The sequence below is a fragment of the Salminus brasiliensis genome, chromosome 13 (assembly GCF_030463535.1).
Source record: "Salminus brasiliensis chromosome 13, fSalBra1.hap2, whole genome shotgun sequence".
Classification (NCBI taxonomy): Eukaryota; Metazoa; Chordata; class Actinopteri; order Characiformes; family Bryconidae; genus Salminus; species Salminus brasiliensis.
The window spans coordinates 15,388,212-15,397,316 of record NC_132890.1 but is presented as its reverse complement, the minus strand read 5'-3'; the positions used below and the strand labels follow the sequence as shown (position 1 = coordinate 15,397,316).

The 9,105-nt window shown below is 41.2% G+C and overlaps 2 non-coding genes across 2 annotated transcripts; both read left to right on the top strand.

The window, feature by feature from the left end:
• Positions 1-1,311: 1,311 nt before the first annotated feature.
• On the top strand, positions 1,312-1,430 carry LOC140575922 (5S ribosomal RNA). Its single transcript, XR_011981175.1, has one exon. It is a non-coding gene; the product is annotated as a 5S ribosomal RNA (ribosomal RNA).
• A 1,389-nt stretch (positions 1,431-2,819) lies between these two features.
• Positions 2,820-2,938, top strand: LOC140576445 (5S ribosomal RNA). Its single transcript, XR_011981657.1, has one exon. It is a non-coding gene; the product is annotated as a 5S ribosomal RNA (ribosomal RNA).
• The last annotated feature ends 6,167 nt before the right edge of the window (positions 2,939-9,105 follow it).

Genomic DNA, 9,105 nt, shown 5'->3' with positions numbered 1-9,105 from the left:
CACAAATCTACAACGCATTACCCTTTCTTTTACATGTACGTCCTTGTGTTACATTTCATACACTCTTTGGAGTCTTCAGAGTCGAAACATTTCAGCGTCAGATGCCGTTTAAGCCCACCTGCATGGCCTGCCATGGGATGGAAACCAATCAGTTGTAGTTTGGCTTAATTATAGCCAGTTGCTCTCAAAACAAAACACTGGAAAATATTCAACAAGAACTCTGTGGAGGGAATGCTGTGGATAAAAGTAACCCAAGCCTGCCAGTAGGGGTCAGTGTACGTTTGAGGAAACTGACAACATGGGGGGGAAAGTCTGTTACAGGATGTCAACGCAGAGCAGAACTACAACCAATCACAGTTACAGCTCATGGGTGGGACAAGCCCAATATTTGCTGTTAAAAACAAACAAACAAACAAAAAAACACCTGCTAATTTAGATCACTTACTTAGGTCACATTAAAGCAACACATCACGAAAGGGAGTGAGCCGTGGGGCAATAACAGCACCGTTTCGTCACAGCCGTGATGTTTATTTCACCGTTACACGCAACCTCAAGTCATGGGCCGCCATTCATGGGTCCCCGTTCTCGTTTCGGGGGGCTGATTTCCAGTTGTATTGAGTTTTTTTTAAATTCTCCTCCCAGACCTGCCTGCATCTACAACAGTTGTTCTTTTGTCCCCCTAAAGCTTCACAGAGCTCTTTGAACTTGACATGGCGACGCCACTTCCCTAAGTCAAAAGGCTGGCTGGCCCACTCAGCCCGAGCCTGCTTCACCGGCATCCCTGCGACTCGCAACTCACCTCAGAGCGATGCTTCGACCGGTGTGCTAGCGTGAGCTTTTTTCTTTTTTTTTTTTTGCCCGGCTTCCATATTGGTAGGAAGTAGCCTCTGCATTTATCCCGTATTCCTGTTGTACCTTAGTATGTGGAATTTAGGGGTGTAAATAAAAGGAGCCAAGACAGTTGAGAAAGATTTGTGATTTTGTAATTGTCCCGTTTCACAAGCCCATTCGACTCATGTGGCTTATGTGACTTTTATGTTGACAAGGCCGAGTCTGGCGGCCGGCGTTAGCCTTTGTTGCTGAATGTTCAAGTGTCAGCCAAAAGAGCAAGTTTTGTTGTTTTATTTTTTTGTGAAAAGAGAAGGAGGACAGGAGAGAGCAATGAAATGTGTGATTGGTTTGAATGAGCTTGGTGGGGTTGCTTTGGAAGTAAGAAAGGAGGGCGAGTAAATGTGTGTCCCCTGTAGTGTGGAAAAGGCAGCCGTCTTTTGCCGCATGCTTATAAATAGGCTGAGTGGAAGCAGTGCTCTCGCTTACGGCCATACCACCCTGAGCACGCCTGATCTCGTCTGATCTCGGAAGCTAAGCAGGGTCGGGCCTGGTTAGTACTTGGATGGGAGACAGCCTGGGAATACCAGGTGCTGTAAGCTTTTGCCATCCTCAAGCACTTACATGCACATTCTTTCACTTGCTTTTCTTACTTTTACTCCATCTTACTTTACGCTTTCACAAATCTACAACGCATTACCCTTTCTTTTACATGTACGTCCTTGTGTTACATTTCATACGGTCTTTGGAGTCTTCAGAGTCGAAACATTTCAGCGTCAGATGCCGTTTAAGCCCACCTGCATGGCCTGCCATGGGATGGAAACCAATCAGTTGTAGTTTGGCTTAATTATAGCCAGTTGCTCTCAAAACAAAACACTGGAAAATATTCAACAAGAACTCTGTGGAGGGAATGCTGTGGATAAAAGTAACCCAAGCCTGCCAGTAGGGGTCAGTGTACGTTTGAGGAAACTGACAACATGGGGGGGAAAGTCTGTTACAGGATGTCAACGCAGAGCAGAACTACAACCAATCACAGTTACAGCTCATGGGTGGGACAAGCCCAATATTTGCTGTTAAAAACAAACAAACAAACAAAAAAACACCTGCTAATTTAGATCACTTACTTAGGTCACATTAAAGCAACACATCACGAAAGGGAGTGAGCCGTGGGGCAATAACAGCACCGTTTCGTCACAGCCGTGATGTTTATTTCACCGTTACACGCAACCTCAAGTCATGGGCCGCCATTCATGGGTCCCCGTTCTCGTTTCGGGGGGCTGATTTCCAGTTGTATTGAGTTTTTTTTAAATTCTCCTCCCAGACCTGCCTGCATCTACAACAGTTGTTCTTTTGTCCCCCTAAAGCTTCACAGAGCTCTTTGAACTTGACATGGCGACGCCACTTCCCTAAGTCAAAAGGCTGGCTGGCCCACTCAGCCCGAGCCTGCTTCACCGGCATCCCTGCGACTCGCAACTCACCTCAGAGCGATGCTTCGCCCGGCGTGCTAGCGTGAGCTTTTTTCTTTTTTTTTTTTTGCCCGGCTTCCATATTGGTAGGAAGTAGCCTCTGCATTTATCCCGTATTCCTGTTGTACCTTAGTATGTGGAATTTAGGGGTGTAAATAAAAGGAGCCAAGACAGTTGAGAAAGATTTGTGATTTTGTAATTGTCCCGTTTCACAAGCCCATTCGACTCATGTGGCTTATGTGACTTTTATGTTGACAAGGCCGAGTCTGGCGGCCGGCGTTAGCCTTTGTTGCTGAATGTTCAAGTGTCAGCCAAAAGAGCAAGTTTTGTTGTTTTATTTTTTTTGTGAAAAGAGAAGGAGGACAGGAGAGAGCAATGAAATGTGTGATTGGTTTGAATGAGCTTGGTGGGGTTGCTTTGGAAGTAAGAAAGGAGGGCGAGTAAATGTGTGTCCCCTGTAGTGTGGAAAAGGCAGCCGTCTTTTGCCGCATGCTTATAAATAGGCTGAGTGGAAGCAGTGCTCTCGCTTACGGCCATACCACCCTGAGCACGCCCGATCTCGTCTGATCTCGGAAGCTAAGCAGGGTCGGGCCTGGTTAGTACTTGAATGGGAGACCGCCTGGGAATACCAGGTGCTGTAAGCTTTTGCCATCCTCAAGCACTTACATGCACATTTTTTCACTTGCTTTTCTTACTTTTACTCCATCTTACTTTACGCTTTCACAAATCTACAACGCATTACCCTTTCTTTTACATGTACGTCCTTGTGTTACATTTCATACGGTCTTTGGAGTCTTCAGAGTCGAAACATTTCAGCGTCAGATGCCGTTTAAGCCCACCTGCATGGCCTGCCATGGGATGGAAACCAATCAGTTGTAGTTTGGCTTAATTATAGCCAGTTGCTCTCAAAACAAAACACTGGAAAATATTCAACAAGAACTCTGTGGAGGGAATGCTGTGGATAAAAGTAACCCAAGCCTGCCAGTAGGGGTCAGTGTACGTTTGAGGAAACTGACAACATGGGGGGGAAAGTCTGTTACAGGATGTCAACGCAGAGCAGAACTACAACCAATCACAGTTACAGCTCATGGGTGGGACAAGCCCAATATTTGCTGTTAAAAACAAACAAACAAACAAAAAAACACCTGCTAATTTAGATCACTTACTTAGGTCACATTAAAGCAACACATCACGAAAGGGAGTGAGCCGTGGGGCAATAACAGCACCGTTTCGTCACAGCCGTGATGTTTATTTCACCGTTACACGCAACCTCAAGTCATGGGCCGCCATTCATGGGTCCCCGTTCTCGTTTCGGGGGGCTGATTTCCAGTTGTATTGAGTTTTTTTAAAATTCTCCTCCCAGACCTGCCTGCATCTACAACAGTTGTTCTTTTGTCCCCCTAAAGCTTCACAGAGCTCTTTGAACTTGACATGGCGACACAACTTCCCTAAGTCAAAAGGCTGGCTGGCCCACTCAGCCCGAGCCTGCTTCACCGGCATCCCTGCGACTCGCAACTCACCTGAGAGCGATGCTTCACCCGGCGTGCCAGCCTCTTGTTTTGTTTTCCCGGCTTCCATATTGGTAGGAAGTAGCCCCTGCATTTATCCCATGGTCATGTTGTAGCTTAGTATGTCAAATTTAAGGGTGTAAATAAAAGAAGCCAAGACTGTTGAGAAACATTTGGAATTTTAGAATTGACCCGTTTAACAACCGCATTTGACTGATGTGTTTTTTTTTTTTTTTTTTTTTTTTTTTTTTTTTTTTTGCAGTTGAAGGAGAACACAAGCTTAATTATTAAACTGCGGCAAAGTAAATACAGCACCATATTCCGGGGCCTCTTTGAAATGAATTTTTCTTTCACCATTCATAAATATTTCAACTGGGTTCACTCCTAAAAATAAAAGAGTTTATTCAAAAGATGGCGAGGAAAGTCGAGATTAAAAGCCTGATAATACTTTTCATAATGAAATGGAGCAGCTTTTCTTGTGACCAGGAACACAAATCTTGTCCACATCAGCTCCAAATGAGATGTACAATTTCTCTATTTAGCATTTTTTATTTCCTTCCGGAAATGACGTAAGGTAAGGCCTTTTATTTTGACAAGACCGAGTCTGCCGGCCGGTGTGAGCCTTTGCTGCTGTGTCGGTTTACTCCTGAAAGAGCAGTAAATGGAAGCTCCCTGTGCTTCAGAATGAAAAAGCACCTGTTACTCCCAATATTCAATAATCATTTATCAAGAGTAAAAAAAATTAAACTGTAATGAATGTGGACAAGAACAGCTTCTTTTCCACACTAAAAAAAGGACTATGAAATATAAAATAAAATGCGAAATTAAAAAATCTTTTAAAAACGTCTGTATAAAAATAGATACATCTTAATTATTGTCAGTTGTATTTGTCACAAAAAGTGGCATTTGCATTTATTTGTGTTACTTGTGTAGTCTATAAAATATGTAAAATGTTCATGCTATCAAATACAAAATAAGAAAATTAAGTTACTTATCACACCTAGTATGAATTAATTTAACCCTCAGTATATTGTATGGATACAACACTGACGTTATACTGAAGCTTTTCTGTTCTATGTGTTAGCAGGAGAAATAACTGAGCTTTACTTATTAAGAGTGGAAAATGATCCATCGGTTGTCTTCACTTTTCCCTATTCTCCCCAACTAGAAGCTGAAACTAACTGATAAGTGCCTGATGTACTGAAGAGGCCTCCAGACCTCTATGAGGTTATATGTTTGCTGGGATAAACTCCATGATACACATTCTACTCATAACAAATTCGCTTAGTCTCTTTTGGGAAAACAGGCAGTGACGGAGAGTATGACATTTTCAGGGTGAAATAGATACACTACATAAATATCTTCCAATATTTACATTAAAAGTTACTTACACATATGCGTCGGACATTTACATAAATATTATTGCAATCGATGAAACCGACGCTTAAATTCGTAAAATCCACAAATATGGCACACATAAACATAACTAACCATTCTTATTTAAATTAACTTCACAGAGATTTAAAAAAAAAAAAAAAAAAAAGTCTTACACAGAAGTTGTAGTTACCGGAAAATCCAAGATGAGCTACTGAAAAGAAACCATCTGAAGATGCGCTTTAACTAAAGAAACTCGCCGGTTTTATAAAGGACATGTTTTATGTAACTGAGTTTTATCTGCTCGTTTTACTTATGTCACTATTGCTGAACATGGGCGGACACGAAACAACGATATGTTCACAACTACAGCCATCATCGTTGAGTTAGCCTGCAGCAGACTGCAGCTGCTAACAGCAGGACAGCCATGCGTTGTGCAAGAATACAAAGCTACAACGACAGTCTGTATACCTTTAGCTTTGTAATGGGAAACAGACTACACAAGCAGACGTGTAGACCTGTGACAAACTGAACTATCCCGAATACCGTTCAGACCTGCTTTAGTCAACCAGTATTTAGTCAGTCACTAATTGTGCAAGTTCTCCCACTTAAAAAAAATGAGAGAGGCCTGTAATTCACATCATAGGTAGACCTCAACTATAAGAGACAAAATGAGGGAAAAAATCTGAAAATCACATTGTCTGATTTTTAAAGAATTTATTTGCAAATAATGGTGGAAAATAAGTATTTGGTCACCTACAAACAAGCAAGATTTCTGGCTGTCACAGGCCTGTAACTTCTTCTTTAAGAGGCTTCTCTGTCCTCCACTCATTACCTGTATTAATGGCATCTGTTTGAACCCGTTAACAGTAGAAAAGACAACTGCCCACAACCTCAAACAGTCACACTCCAAACCCCACTATGGTGAAGACCAAAGAGCTGTCGAAGGACACCAGAAACAAAATTGTAGACCTGCACCAGGCTGGGAAGACTGAATCTGCAATAGGCAAGCAGCTTGGTGTGAAGAAATCTACTGTGGGAGCAATAATCAGAAAATGGGAGACCTACAAGACCACTGCTAATGTGTTTGGTACAAACACAACTCGTGAATGCTGAGTTGCATCCAAAGAACACCCTACCAACTGTGAAGCATGGGGGTGGCAACATCATGCTTTGGGGCTGTTTCTCTGCAAAGGGACTAGGACGACTGGTCCATGTACATGAAAGAATGAATGGGGCCATGTGTTGTGAGATTTTGAGTGCAAACCTCCTTCCATCAGCAAGGGCATTGAAGATGTAACGTGGCTGGGTCTTTCAACATGATAATGATCCCAAGCACACTGCCAGGGCAACAAAGGAGTGGCTTCGTAAGAAGCATTTCAAGGCCTAGCCAGTCTCCAGATCTCAACCACATAGAAAACCTTTGGAGGGAGTTGAAAGTCTGCGTTGCCCACCGACAGCCCCACAATATCACTGCTCTAGAGGAGATCTGCATGGAGGAATGGGCCAACATACCAGCAACGGTGTATGCCTACCTTGTGAAGACTTACAGAAAACGTTTGACCTCTGCCATTGCCAACAAAGGATATATAACAAAGTACTGAGATGAACTTTTGTTATTGATCAAATACTTATTTCCCACCATTATTTGCAAATAAATTCTTTAAAAATGAGACAATGTGATTTTCTGATTAAATTTTTTTCTCATTTTGTCTCTCATAGTTGAGGTGTACCTATGATGTGAATTACTCTTATCTCTTATCTTTTTAAGTGTGAGAACTTGCACAATTGGTGACTGACTAAATACTGGTTGACTAAAGCAGGTCTGAACGGTATTCGGGATAGTTCAGTTTGTCACAGGTCTACACGTCTGCTTGTGTAGTCTGTTTCCCATTACAAAGCTAAAAGGTATACAGACTGTCGTTGTAGCTTTGTATTCTTGCACAACGCATGACTGTCCTGCTGTTAGCAGCTGCAGCTGTAGTGAACATATCGACATTCCTCTGTGTTTTTCGTGTCCGCCCGTGTTCAGCAATAGTGACATAAGTAAAACGAGCAGATAAAACTCAGTTACATAAAACATGTCCTTTATAAAACCGGCGAGTTTCTTTAGTTAAAGCGCATCTTCAGATGGTTTCTTTTCAGTAGCTCATCTTGGATTTTCCGGTAACCACAAATTCTGTGCAAGACTTTTTTTTTTTTTTTTTAAATCTCTGTGAAGTTAATTTAAATGAGAATGGTTAGTTATGTTTATGTGTGCCATATTTGTGGATTTTACGAATTTAAGCGTTGGTTTCATCGATTGCAATAATATTTATGTAAATATCCGACGCATATGTGTAAGTAACTTTTAATGTAATTATTGGAAGATATTTATGTAGTGTATCTATTTCACCCTGAAAATGTCATACTCTCCGTCACTGCCTGTTTTCCCAAAAGAGACTAAGCGAATTTGTTATGAGTAGAATGTGTATCATGGAGTTTATCCCAGCAAACATATAACCTCATACAGGTCTGGAGGCCTCTTCAGTACATCAGGCACTTATCAGTTAGTTTCGGCTTCTAGTTGGGGAGAATAGGGAAAAGTGAAGACAACCGATGGATCATTTTCCACTCTTAATAAGTAAAGCTCAGTTATTTCTCCTGCTAACACATAGAACAGAAAAGCTTCAGTATAACGTCAGTGTTGTATCCATACAATATACTGAGGGTTAAATTAATTCATACTAGGTGTGATAAGTAACTTATTTTCTTATTTTACATTTGATAGCATGAACATTTTACATATTTTATAGACTACACAAGTAACACAAATAAATGCAAATGCCACTTTTTGTGACAAATACAACTGACAATAATTAAGATGTATCTATTTCTATACAGACGTTTTTAAAAGATTTTTTAATTTCGCATTTTATTTTATATTTCATAGTCCTTTTTTAGTGTGGAAAAGAAGCTGTTCTTGTCCACATTCATTACAGTTTAATTTTTTTTACTCTTGATAAATGATTATTGAATATTGGGAGTAACAGGTGCTTTTTCATTCTGAAGCACAGGGAGCTTCCATTTACTGCTCTTTCAGGAGTAAACCGACACAGCAGCAAAGGCTCACACCGGCCGGCAGACTCGGTCTTGTCAAAATAAAAGGCCTTACCTTACGTCATTTCCGGAAGGAAATAAAAAATGCTAAATAGAGAAATTGTACATCTCATTTGGAGCTGATGTGGACAAGATTTGTGTTCCTGGTCACAAGAAAAGCTGCTCCATTTCATTATGAAAAGTATTATCAGGCTTTTAATCTCGACTTTCCTCGCCATCTTTTGAATAAACTCTTTTATTTTTAGGAGTGAACCCAGTTGAAATATTTATGAATGGTGAAAGAAAAATTCATTTCAAAGAGGCCCCGGAATATGGTGCTGTATTTACTTTGCCGCAGTTTAATAATTAAGCTTGTGTTCTCCTTCAACTGCAAAAAAAAAAAACAAAAACAAAAAAACCCACATCAGTCAAATGCGGTTGTTAAACGGGTCAATTCTAAAATTCCAAATGTTTCTCAACAGTCTTGGCTTCTTTTATTTACACCCTTAAATTTGACATACTAAGCTACAACATGACTATGGGATAAATGCAGGGGCTACTTCCTACCAATATGGAAGCCGGGAAAACAAAACAAGAGGTGAAGCATCGCTCTCAGGTGAGTTGCGAGTTGCAGGGATGCCGATGAAGCAGGCTCGGGCTGAGTGGGCCGGCCAGCCATTTAACTAAGGGAAGTGTGTGTCGCCATGTCAAGTTCAAAGAGCTCTGTGAAGCTTCAGGGGGATAAAAGAACAACTGTTGTAAATGTACGCAGGTCTGGGAGGAGAATTTTAAAAACCTCAATGCAACTGGAAATCAGCCATTCCACTTCCTAGAAAATAATTCACAAGTGG